This window comes from Equus caballus, chromosome 26, assembly GCF_041296265.1.
Source record: "Equus caballus isolate H_3958 breed thoroughbred chromosome 26, TB-T2T, whole genome shotgun sequence".
NCBI classification, from domain to species: Eukaryota; Metazoa; Chordata; class Mammalia; order Perissodactyla; family Equidae; genus Equus; species Equus caballus.
The window spans coordinates 21653314-21664906 of record NC_091709.1 but is presented as its reverse complement, the minus strand read 5'-3'; the positions used below and the strand labels follow the sequence as shown (position 1 = coordinate 21664906).

General features: G+C 35.7%; 1 long non-coding RNA gene across 1 annotated transcript; it reads left to right on the top strand.

The window, feature by feature from the left end:
* Positions 1-204: 204 nt before the first annotated feature.
* Positions 205-11363, top strand: LOC138920850 (uncharacterized). Its single transcript, XR_011432770.1, has 3 exons — positions 205-3038; positions 8580-8720; positions 10387-11363. It is a non-coding gene; the product is annotated as an uncharacterized lncRNA (long non-coding RNA).
* Positions 11364-11593: the final 230 nt, after the last annotated feature.

Genomic DNA, 11593 nt, shown 5'->3' with positions numbered 1-11593 from the left:
TTATGCGAAATAAAACATCATATATGAAAATGTTAATGCAGAGAACCTGTCTGGAAAAATAACTTCATGATTAACTCAGGGGAGGGACTTGGAATTTAAGGAGATTAAAGATGGAATTTTACTTTTTATACCTCTGTAGTATTTGAAATTCTTTTATCAAGAAAAACATATATTACACAAATCAAATGTTTCTAAGTTACTGGAAAAACTGACTTCTAAGCGCATGATCTTAACACTATATTGCTAGAGAATCTTCGTCCTTTCCCTTTAGTTGTGTAAAAAAACCCTATGGTTGTGTAAAAAATTCCTCCACAACTTCGTGCCTTAAAGGCTTAAAACAACAAACACTAATTATCACACAGTTTCTGTGGATCAGGGACCCTGGGCATAGCTCAACTGGCTGCCTCTGGATCCAGAGTTCTCCTGAGGTTGTGGTCCAGCTGTTGACGGGGGCTGCAGTCTCATATGAAGGCTCAAGTAGGGGGGCTCTGCTTCCAAGCTCCCTCGTGACATTAATCTCTTCACAAGGCGGCCCCCGGAGCAAGTGATCCAAGAGACAGTATGAGAGAGCAAACAGGATGGAAGCTGCAATCTTTTCAAACTTAGCCTTGGAAGTGAAATCCCATCACATTGGCTACATTTATTGATTAGAAGGAAGTCATTAAATTCAACCTATGCTCGGGGGAGAGGATGGCATACGAGTGGGTGAATACTAGGAGGCAGCTTCCTATGTGGTCATCCTAGAGGCCGCCTACCATACCCTTCCCTTAGAGAAACTCTCCTTCTCCGAAACAAAACCTTCTAAGTTTGTGTATTTTTGAGAGTTCTGGAGAGACACAGCCCCTTTCTTTTTATTTTTTGGCACTTCTAACATACTAAAAATGAAGATATCTGAAAAAAAAGAGTTAATAAAATTGTGGTTTACCTTTCCTATTTACGTCAAACAAATCTACCCTTTCAAGATGAAAATATAATTTTTCTATTGAGAAGTTAACTTCAGAATTTATAAAAACTATTAATTAGAAGCTTACTGTAGATCTTACTGTCTGGTACTGGGATACAAATTTAAAGTTGTGAGATGCATCCTTTCTTTCAATCCTGTATGATTTGACGATACTCTTTTTGGAGAATATACAAAAAGTCAATGCTTGATGCTCTTCATGAACATGCAATTCTACCCAAATAACTCTCCTGGTGGCCCTTTTTGTGCCAAGCCCTAGGTTATTCAATGTAGAATGGGTGTAATGATATGGGATTCTAAACTCTTTTCTATTACACAAAATATTGTAGACAGTTTTATTTTAAATTTAAGATAAAATTCTGCAGAAGATATAGAACAAACTACACATACATTTATAATACAATATTAAGAAAGCATCTTTAAAATCAGCTCCAGGAGAAATGTTCCGAGCTTTCCTGATGGTATTAACGATAATGAAAATGTCTTGGTAAGCATATGCAATTATTGTCATGGGGAAAATTTATTCCCTATTCATGATGTTTCTTTTATGTGGAGGAATCTTTAAAACATGACACTCTTGAGTACTGTTCTTTCTCTTCCTTTTTGGGGAAGGGCAGCCAGCCTAAGTGCGGAAAGGACACGTTTTGCTCTGCTCCTCCATTCCATGTGTCCTTCAGGGGCAAGCAATCATATGAAGAGATCTGTGGCTGTCTGCAACTAAGTGAGTAAATGTAACTTCAGCATCTAGGATTAGCAAACTCATCTGCCTTGGATATGCCAGAATCTCCAAAATGAGCTTGTTATCAGCAATAAAAGTGATATTTTACTCATGATTTCCCTTCTGTTCAGGTTTATTTCTCAATTAGTTCAGAACTCACATAGGAAGCAAATGTGTTATATTGGTAGCTCCCTATTATGAGTTGAATTGTGACCCCTAAAAAGATAAGTGGAAGTCCCAACCCCGAGTTCCTCTGAATGTGACCTTATTTGGAAACATGGTCACTGCAGATGTAACTAGTTAAGTTAAAATGAGGTCATGCTGGATTAGGGTGGGCCCTGAATCAAATATGACTGACGTCCTTACAGGGAGAGGAGAAGAGAGACACAGGGAAGACAGCCATGTGAAATGGAGCCAGAGATTGGAGCTATGCTGTCACATGCCAAGCAACAGCCAGGGTTATCAGAATCTGGAAGAGGCCAAAACAGAGTCCTCCTCTAGAGGTTTCAGAGGGAGCGTGGCCCTGCCAACACCTTAATTTCAGGCTTCTAGCCTCAGTACTGTGAGAGAACACATTTCTATTGTTTCAAACGGTCCAATTTGCTGCACTTTGTTATGGCGACCCCAGGAAACTAGGAGCCCGCCCCTCCCCCTCCTTAAAATACCAACAAGTGTAAGACCTGAATGAACTAAGCTTGCATTTTACTTTCTCATCATATCAATGTGAAAAAAAAAATTGTTGAAGGTCTTCATTCACTGTTGGCATTAACGAGACCAGTTTAACCTTAAATTACTTAACTTGTTACAGTATAGAGACATCATTCCAAAAAGGACCTGTGAAGACCTTATTTAATTAATTAACAACACAGATTAACTTTAATGAACTGCAAGGAAAAGATTTGAGCTCAGTAGTGAATATCTTGATGATCAAATGCTTTTCCCTGTATATGGATACATATTAATTGCACACCATGGAATGTGGATCTCTGAACATAAATTGCATTTCTCAGGAAGTTTTCTTTTTATTACAATGTGCTATTTCTGCACATTTAGATTCTTAATGCAGAATTTGTGTCTTAATGCAGAATTTGGCATTGTTAGATGCATCTTGGTGAAATATTTTTCTCTTTTTTAATCGGAGTGGAGCACAAATAAGCGCCAAAGGACTGTTCCGTTTCTGAAAGGATTCCATTCAATGTATTCAAGACAGCCTGACGTCAGTGGGTAAATGTAACTACAGAGGAATACGGAGGGAAACGACTCCCATAGTCAATAAAGCATACTGGTGTGTGTGCTAGACAGAAGATCCTTTAGTTGACTGAATTATCATCTTTGAACAGGAAACAAAAAGGATCCTGAGTAAGTGAAACGTGTTTCAGATTAATTTACTAAAAACAGAAATGGACTCAATTTTTACTTCTTTATGCCGGTACCTCTAGGGGGATCTGTCACATGGATGATATAGAATCACTCCTCTGTGAATGTGTCAATGCTTTTGAGATAGGGCAATGGTTTAGACGGCAGGGGAAGGCATCAATGGATACTCCAAAGGGGAAAATATATTTTATATTTCAGACATAAATAAAACCATGTATTTTCCAAAATATTTTGTTGTGCCTTTGATTTTAATTTAATATAGAAGAAACAAAATAGCACTAGTAAGAGTTCATCAGCTAAAAATATCTACAATATGTAAACAAAGTCTGAATTTAATTTAATTTGTCATTTAGAGTGTTTAGTGTTGGTGAGCACTATAAGCAGTAATAAATGTATTCCTTCTGCAACTGTATATTGATATAAATAGCATATCAATTAGCTGTGTTTCAAAAACAGATTTCTAGGTTGATTATTTGGAACAAAAAACTTCAAAGTTGCTTCATTGTAAACATTCTAGTTTCCAGGCTAGTCTACAAAAACATATTTAATACATGGCATAACCAAGATATTATATCTGTAGAAAAAATACAGAAGAAAATGCTTTTATAACTTTTATGACTACCATGACATAAAGTAAGAATGGGAAAATATTTTTCTTTCTTTTTTTGGAATTCTAGCATTTGACAACTACATTTAAGAGAGCAGAAGATGGATGAAGCCTTTTTCTAAATTCTGAAGGAAATCTGCTTTCAAGGCCTTAGAAATTAGTGGAGACAGTTCATGTGGGCATCTTAGTGATAAGACCACATTACTAGAACTTGACTAAGGAAATATTAGATGAGAAAGTTAGGTTAACGTCTTTTCAGTGGGTCTTTACTGTGTTACTAATATAGAAATCTATTTGCATACAATCATTTGTTAATTTCCATTGTGTCAACCCACAAACAGTTTGGACTAAATCACAGCCAACTCTAACCGCGTAGTTTAATTTGAGGATGTAAACTAGACCAACTGAAGTTCAAGATTGTTTTATCTGAGAGCAACATCAGAAATCTTTTAACTAATGCTACGAACTTCTCACAATAGACTAGGATCTTTTTATTTTTAATTAATTTATTAAGTTTTTGGTGAGAAAGATTGTTGCTGAGCTAACATCCATGCCAGTCTTTCTCTATTTTGTATGTGGGATGCCACCACAGCATGGCAGCATGGCTTGATGAGCAGTACATATGTCCGTGCTCCAGGATAAGAACCTGTGACTCTCAGGCCACTGAAGCCAAGCATGGAACTTAACCGCTATGACACCGGGCCAGCCCCTACACTAGATTCTTAAAGCTCCATAATTTTAGTTGCAAACTCTAGCTGAGAAGCCCTAGACATGGAGTCTCCTTTGTAACATGGCATCATGTAAAGTATCTGAATGCTATGGAATAGCAAGATATATATTGTATACAAATATGAATTGATATATAAATTTAATATAAATTTGAAAGTCCAGTAGCACTTGGGAATTAATATTAACTTTATACTATTCTTCTGATGAGAAAATACTGCACTGAATTATTATAGCCATTCTCCTGCCCCCCTCCAGAATTTTTTCTTTGAGGACACTGTTTTGAACTTAAATGATTTTGAAATTCCTTTTTGGCATAGTTATCCAGTTCTATACTAAATTATTTTTCTTGTTCTCAGAGTAACCTTATCAACCCCTTCCAAGTAAGAGTTATTTTCCATGAAATACCATTTTCACATAGGCATTTCAGGTGCATTCTGTGTTCTTTAATCTGTAAAATGTGCTAACAATTTTTTATTGATAGTTTTATTGCAAATTCAGATTTTTTCCCCAAAATTCTAATTTCAAATGCATTCCACTTAGAACTCTTCAGGATTTCCTACAACTTTTATCCAAACAGAAGTCCTTAGCTGCCATTTTTCCTCATAATTGAATTTTTGTTGACAGAACAATGAGTACAAAGAAATCCTACTTATTTATATCAGTAGCTATAATCAGTGCAAAATATGCTATTCTAGCAGAGTATTTATTAATTAAATACTACTTTGTTTTTTGTGTTTATTCATATTTTCTATATAAGCATAATTAATACCTCATCATATTCAGATTTAATATTTAATATGCAATCATCAAAGTCTTGTGAATTGTCTATGACTAAAAACAGACAGTAATATATTTTGTCTTAGCACAAACGAAGTGAATATCTTTGCTGAATTTTATGTTTATGCATTCTCTATGGTTTTTGTTTTCTATGTAACCCTTATAAATAGCTTTCACAAGAACATAGGAAGATCAAAGACATGGTTGGAAAACTTTTCATCATGACATCAATTATTGTGTTTATTTAATGTGCTTATTTTATTTGCCCCCAATATTCTTGCATTTCTCTACTATGGAGGGCATTTTTGGATGACGTCCCAGCGTTCATTCCCAGCGGTATCAAATTTTTTTGGTAGCGTTGAAAGGGGACACTTATGGTTCCGTGTGGTTCCAGGGAAGCTAAAGAAAAGTTCTAGATATGGCGTATGTGATCTAGGCTACTCCAATCAGTTGATTCCACCTCCCTGGATACAAGGTGTGGTGCAGGAGGTGGGCACGTGGTATCAGTCAGTGCAAGGAGAGTTAATCTTGAGACATTTGCAAAAGACACACTTTCTTTCATGGTTCAAATGGGGAAACATGTGTCCCGGAGATCCACCTGTCATCACGATGTTACAAGGAGACTCATCTTCAGAGTGCAATCAGCTCTGCAGAAGACAAAGAAACTGGGTCCGTGGAGAAGTGCTTATGTGGGTAGCTCAAGTCTCTCCAGAAATGAGGCCTACCTTTGGGTCTTTTGGTTACAGGAGCCAATATATTCTCTCGAATTTTTAAGTCACTTTGAGTTGGATTTTCTGTTATTGGCAAACAAAGTATTCTAAATGATATTAGCGTTCATGGTAGGAACACTCCTTGTATGTTGCATTCTTCCACATCAACTCATCCTGTGGCAGCCAAGTCTTGGTTCCCAATTTCTCCTGGCTCCCTTCAGAGTACTATTTTCCTACTTAGATGGGAAAGAATTTTGTCCTAGTTTTCAGTTCATTGGATTTCTTTTTCACCATTTTATTTAGAGTTCTTCTTAAAGTTCTCAAAAACAATTCAGCATTATTTATACTTTTACTTCTTAAAATTTAAATCATGTAAAAATGCTTAGGAAGCCATAAAACTTGCATAAACAATTTTATGTACTTTCTTTTGAGTTCAAAATATTGGAGGTGTTTAATACAGCAATGTGTGAAATTCTGAGCTTAATTTAAAAAGTTTGAGTAAGCATTGAAAAAATACACAAAATTCTTATAAATAGTTATTTACCTCCTTGTTGCTTGACTTATTAGTTGACACTATTAATTTGATAAATTAATGGTGATAAATTAGGTGATATTAACTTGATAAAATAAGTATATTTTTTTACCATGATCACTGTGTTAAATTGGCTGGAATAATCACATAAAAACCTAAAATCCTAAAAACCTAAAAAAATACCTAACTCAACTTGAGAAAACATATCTAAACATTTTGCGTATATAAAATAAAGATATAAAGTAATCTAAGAAATGTAAGTTTTAATACCAATATTCATAAAAATTTCAAGCTTAATTTTGACCTTTTCTCCTTTATTGGTAAATTTTGGTGCAGACTCCTGATGTGTGATTTTGTTATTATTTGTATTTGTACTGGTAATAGCTGTACACTGATTGAACATCTGATGAAATATTCCATTATTCCACACATTAGTATCCTTGATTAATATAGTAGCCAAACTTTTAGAATTTTTGTGGAAAGCAACAGAATTTGTTTTGACGTTATTTTCATATGAATCAAAGTTTCTGGTAAAGAGACCATAGCTAGCCAGTGTTAAAATGCTAACTGATTGAAGTAGAGTAAAATCTGTAAATAGCAAATGATGCAAAAGTATGTGCCACTGCGAACAAGCAACTTCCTTCCGGTTGTCAGGCAGAACATCAGGCTGCTAGAGACCATGAATGGGATGTCATCAACGGTTGAATTTTATCAAAGCAAGGCTGAAATTCAGGTGGCACCCACATTGTCTTACCAGTACAGGTCGTGAAGGTAATGAAATACATGTTAACGCCTGGGCCATCCCAGCCCTTCCTCTGCGCCCCTAGACCCTATAGAACTCTTGTCCAACACTCTGGCCTGTGTCCACTTTCACTGGTCATTGTGTGCATTGTACCCAGTTGTTCAATGTTTTTATACTGTCCCAGGATCCAAGTGCTAACAGCATTTGTAGGTTAGCACACTCTATACAGATTTTTTCTATGTAGTTTCATATTGTTATACTAAGCAAATACAACAGCAACTTCAGGCTCATATTTGACTTAGCTGGTTTCTTGTACTGTTGCCAGTTCTTCCACATTACGGGTACAAAAATTTTTGTCACTTTGTGAAAGGGGAGGTGGGTGTCAAGCAGTTATCCCAAATCCTCCCCCAACACTGCTAACCCATTTCCTGTAATTTGAAATAGTGGGAGGTGTCCCAAAACTTTCTGACAGCCATCTCGCAACCAGGTGAAGTAACTCTCTCGGGATTGCTGTTGGGCAATTCTGCCCTTTATGTAAACAGTCACTGATTCCTTCTCTGGAAAGAGATCTGTTACGGCTGCCTTTGGAATGAAATCACCAGCTACTCAGCTCGGGCGGGAGCTCCCTGCTTCTCCTTCAGTCTGACGTCGCCAGTGACCGTAGACAATTCAGTGCCGCCACTTCTCAAAAACCTCAAAATTCCGTCCTACTCCTCTCTCTTCTCCCTTATCTTCCCCCACTCCACCATTCCCTACCCAACCCCCCCAGCCGCTTAGGGTTCTTAAGGAAGCAGAAGTCAAATGAATGGGAAAATAACATGAGGGAAAAGTAAGGAAGAAGTGCTTAGTGAGGTCTACGGAAGCATACATCTCTGGCTTCACCGAAATTGAATTCTTTAGCACATTCTGCCTACTCTCTTCATCTGATTCAAATTCACATGCACATTCCTGTGTCCAATCCCTTTCACATTGATTTCTCTTACTTATTGCCACATAAAGAAGCAATATTTATCCAATTTGAAAATTTCATATTTCTAAGCAAATTTAAGTTTTCCCCAAAATAATGAATAAATGGATTTTTTATTCTCTGGGCTGGTCATGACATGATTTTATAAATTACATTATTATATTTGTTTGAGGAAACAGTTAAATCTGCTTGCATTCTCTAAATACCCAAGGACTACACGAAAATACAGGCAGTTCCTAACTTGAGTGGGTAGGTGGAAGAGAGTAATAGCAAAAATTGAGCCTTAATAGTTAAGCAAAATGAAGGAGCCACATGGATAAGGATGCAGTGTTGACTACAGTGTGCTCACTATAGGAGTGCCTTCTGCGCCCATCTAGGTTTTCAGTGCTGTTGGTACGAGTAATGGAGACTACAAATCATCTACTAAGAATGTCTTGGCTGATGTCTATTTCTGAATAGGGAAGTCAGAGAGAAGACTGCTGAGTTCAGGGGAACACGAGAATTATTCCTGAAATGGATAAGCATATATTTTGGAAAGAAAAAGTAAGCAATTAGGAAACAGACATGGAGATGCCACCAGAGATGGCATACGCTATTGGGGTGAGTGGCACTATGAAATCTGTTGAACTAGTGGAGTGGTCAATGGAGTGGGCTAGCATTCCATAGGCCTGAAATTCCAAAACAGTAGCAGCTAATCCCCATTCAATCCCCTTGAAATTTCATCCTTGCTTATTCCACAATCTATTCTCAAATGCTTTCCATCAACATTTGACGTAGGAAGCTATAAATTATCTGGATATTCAGATCTGTATTTATGTACAGTATTTACTGATTTCTTTAAAATGACTTAACTCCTTCTATTGGAGTTCAATTCAGTGCCAGGGTATCAATAATGTGATGCAGACCATGGTGTGCTATGGTCCAGAGGTGAAGTCTGAAAGGTTGTTTGAGGAATAGCATTATTAATTTTCAGTACACTCATGAAGGAAATAAATGATTGGCTAATTATATCTCATTGGTATAATAATTCACAAGCAAGTTGACATGCTTTTAAAAAGCACATAATCTGAACTAGAGCTCTCTATGTGCACATATGTGCATGTGTGCATGCATGCATATATGTGTCTATATGTCTAGTTTTTCAAGGTCCCAGGAGGAAAAATGTGTTATCTCACTTCTAGGTTATTGGCATAAAAAATAACGTTAAAATTTGTAAGTATTTAAGTAAAACTTGTGATTTATGTTATTTATTTATTTTTTGAGGAAGATTAGCTCTGAGCTAACATCCACCGCCAATCTTCCTCTTTTTCCTGAGGAAGACTGGCCCTGAGCTGACACCTGTGCCCATCTTTCTCTACTTTATATGTGAGATGCCTGCCACAACATAGGTCGGTGCACAGGATCAGAACTGGTAAACCCCACGCCTCCGAAGCAGTGTGTAAACTTAACTGCTACGCCACTGGGCCTGCCCAAAAGTTATGTCTTTTAAATGTAGAGGATTTCACTTTTGCTTAACAGCGAACTTCAGCATTTAAGGATTTATTTCAAAAACAATATTTGAAGCTAGATGGGAAAAAGATATAACTAGATTACACATAAATCATAATTGCTGGCAGTCTAGAAGCATCTTGGTTTGATATTAATTATTTCTAGATTCCTCTTGAACAGTTACATAATTACCAATTTTTTAAGAAATTAAAACAAAAGCAAAGAAGTTATTGTCATTTGAACACATTATAACATCACGTGAAAATTAAGCTGGCGCTTCTCGGTCTTAAAAGAGACAACTACCAACAACTGTAAAAATTTCAAAATTTTATTTGCTTTACTACATCAATGCATCCAAAGAGCTAAACCAAAAAGAAACAAACAAAAAAAGAAAACGTGTTCAATAAGCAATCTTGGTCAATCATTTTTCCGTTAAGCAATACTGATTCCTTGCTTAGATTTACTTTGAGGTCTTTGGTTTTCATTTCAGAGACTATGTTTCACTAGGTTTGGGGGACGAAGGGAAGCTACGTTACAGTCTTCCCGCTCCTGGCAGGTATTTTTAAAATTACTCAGCTATGAAAAATATTTAGGAAAGAGAAAACTTTGCCATTTGCTTTTTTGTTCCATTAGTTGAAGTATAGGTTATGGTCTGTTGTTAAAATATTGGGTTAGGAATAATTTTTTCTAATTAAAGTAAGAAACTCAATCATACCACCTTTATATATACTGCATTTTATCATTTCTAAGCTAATTTCTGTATTTTCTATTCTTTTAGCCTCACGTGACCTCTTTGAGACTAAATAAGAAATTGTAGACACTGGACGCCACGTCTTCTCCATCCTGTCACTATTTTCTTCTAATTAGATGATGTGAGCTGCCTGAAGATTACCTTCTATTTCTGTTTTCACTCATTGAGAGAGGCGAAACTTCATTTTCAAAGTTGCTATTAGATTTACACAGTACTCATTTTCTTCTTAAGTAGCAATTTATACAAAAAGTGAAATTCATATTGAACAGTGCAAAATGTTGAATAAGTTTAAAAGTTGTTCAAATGATTATATGTCCATATATCAAATGAGCTACAGAAACAAGAATAAACAAGTCGTTTAAGATATTCAGAGATGATACTTCGAAGATAAAACTGTCTGCTGTGGATGTATAGCTTTAGCTTTACTATCAGAAGATTTGCATTTATAAAAAAGGATTTTTAAAATAATATGTGTCAGTGATATTTTATGATTTAAAAAGAAAATAAATCCATTTAAAATACAATCTGGCTTTGTGTATGTAGAATCTGTAATGTTCCTAAGATTTTGTTTAAAAACATATGGAGAGAGAGTGGAGAAAGGGTTCTCTTTTCCTTCTTAATGTGAACCACACCTTTTAAAACTTTTTTCAACTATTTTTATTTTGATAATTTTACTTATCTACCATCCTTCTATCTACGCTTGCCCTATGCCTATTATTTATTAATGTTTTAATAGTTTAAAAAGTTTTTGTTTTTCTTAAGAGGAACATGTACTACTTTCCGAAATTAAAATATGAGTTTGGGAAAGAGAGAAGAATCTCAAAGAAACAAAGACACTCAAAATTACAATTTTCCAGAGACAGCCACTTAATTTTGATATAGTCTTCACATATATTTTTTTCTAAATTGAGATAATATTATACAGTGCTTCGTAACCTGCCTATCTTGTATAAAACTATTGTAAAGTGAATATTTTCCATATATCAGGAATATTGATTCACAACCACTAGGGGTAATCAATTTTTGGCAATGCATTTCTTTTATTCAATAAACGTACCCTGTTATTAAATTTCAGAACATAATTTCTTTACATTTATTATAGAGTTATATGCTACCTTTCAGTGGACAGTCTTTCCCTTTTAAGTTTTAGCTAAATGAATCTTTTTTATAGATGTTTGATATCCCAGAGACAAATAATGGCTTTACTCGACAAACACCAGTAGAGGCCGTATGG